At 57.9% G+C, this 1,571-nt stretch overlaps 2 non-coding genes across 2 annotated transcripts in view; both read left to right on the forward strand.

Moving 5' to 3' along the window:
• Positions 1 to 779: 779 nt before the first annotated feature.
• Positions 780 to 933, forward strand: LOC129219469 (5.8S ribosomal RNA). The gene has a single exon (XR_008580421.1). It is a non-coding gene; the product is annotated as a 5.8S ribosomal RNA (ribosomal RNA).
• A 323-nt stretch (positions 934 to 1,256) lies between these two features.
• Positions 1,257 to 1,571, forward strand: part of LOC129219470 (large subunit ribosomal RNA) — a 3,873-nt gene continuing 3,558 nt past the window's right edge. Inside the window, exon 1 of the ribosomal RNA XR_008580422.1 lies at positions 1,257 to 1,571. This exon is cut by the window's right edge and continues 3,558 nt beyond it. This is a non-coding gene — a ribosomal RNA (large subunit ribosomal RNA).

Raw genomic sequence — 1,571 nt, forward strand, 5'->3', positions numbered from 1 at the left:
TTGAAGGAATCAGCGTGTGCTTTCCCTGTTCGACAGGACTGGGTAACCCGTTGAACCTCCTTCGTGCTGGGGATAGGGGCTTGTAATTGTTCCCCTTGAACGAGGAATTCCCAGTAAGCGCGAGTCATAAGCTCGTGTTGATTACGTCCCTGCCCTTTGTGCACACCGCCCGTCGCTACTACCGATTGAATGATTTAGTGAGGTCTTCGGACTGGCGCTCGGAGCTGCTTTCGGGTCGCGCCGAAGTGCCGGAAAGATGACCAAACTTGATCATTTAGAGGAAGTAAAAGTCGTAACAAGGTTTCCGTAGGTGAACCTGCGGAAGGATCATTACCGACTGAGACTCCAGTCCCCTGTATGGACTGAGACTCGTGTCAAAAACCCTGTAAGTCCGCCCTTCCCACCGCCCGTATGTGGCGGATTGGGCCGGAGAAAAGTTCGAACGAGACCTGAGTGTCGACGTGTCGCCCATGGTGTGGCTGTGTATCCCCGGCTGTCATCGCGACGGCAGGAGGGGGGTGCGGTGTTACTGACCGTGCTAGCCTTCGAAGAGCCGACAGTTCGGCCGCATCGAGACACGTGCGACCCGGTGGCTGCCCGCCGAGGGGAGGAGTCGCGGGGACTCGCGGTCGTCCGGTATCGGACTTCCGACCCTCTGGGTTTGCTTTCCGCGAACGTTGCATCCCCGTATCCCTCCCCTCCAGGGGCGGGACGATATCTGAAACTTCTCGAACGCTCTACAGACGAGCCGAAAGGCGAGTCTAATTAAAAACCTAGACAACTCTGGGCAGTGGATCACTCGGCTCACGGGTCGATGAAGAACGCAGCCAGCTGCGAGACTTGGTGTGAATTGCAGGACACATTGAGCACTGATTTTTCGAACGCACATTGCAGCCTCGGGTCCTAACCGGGGCTTCGCCTGTCTGAGGGTCGGATGAGACTTGCAGAAGGGGCTCGTATTCCCGCTCCTACTTGGCCGCAGTCGGATGCCTCCTCTTGATCCTCCCCCGTTTACCACGGGAGGTCGAGGTGCGCGCTCCGTCGGCCTGAAGTTCTTCGTTCCCTCCCCCACTCGCTTACGACGGCGTGGCCGCCTTGGCGTATTGGTCGTGGGCAGGAGTCCTTGAATTGACTCTCCGCTGCGCGACAGCGGTCTGTTGTTTCGCCGTCGAGTGGGGGAAAGGATGAGCGAGATGGGTGAGATCGCGCCCCAGTATCGGGCGCATCCGAAACCCGCCTTTCAATTTAAAATCTGTCGACCTCAGATCAGACGAGATGACCCGCTGAATTTAAGCATATAAATAAGCGGAGGAAAAGAAACCAACTGGGATTCCCTGAGTAACGGCGAGCGAAAAGGGAAGAGTCCAGCGCCGAATCCCCCGCTCGAGAGGGCGGTGGGAAATGTGGCGTTTGGGAGTGAGCGTTCCGGGGTTCTGACCGTGCAGCAAGTCCCCCTGACCGGGGCTGTTACCCAAAGTGGGTGCGAGGCCCATAGTTGCTGCGTCTGCTCCGGATGCGATCTCCTCGGAGTCGGGTTGCTTGGGAGTGCAACCCTAATCGGGTGGTAAACT

Source organism: Uloborus diversus, chromosome 3 (genome assembly GCF_026930045.1).
Source record: "Uloborus diversus isolate 005 chromosome 3, Udiv.v.3.1, whole genome shotgun sequence".
Classification (NCBI taxonomy): domain Eukaryota; kingdom Metazoa; phylum Arthropoda; class Arachnida; order Araneae; family Uloboridae; genus Uloborus; species Uloborus diversus.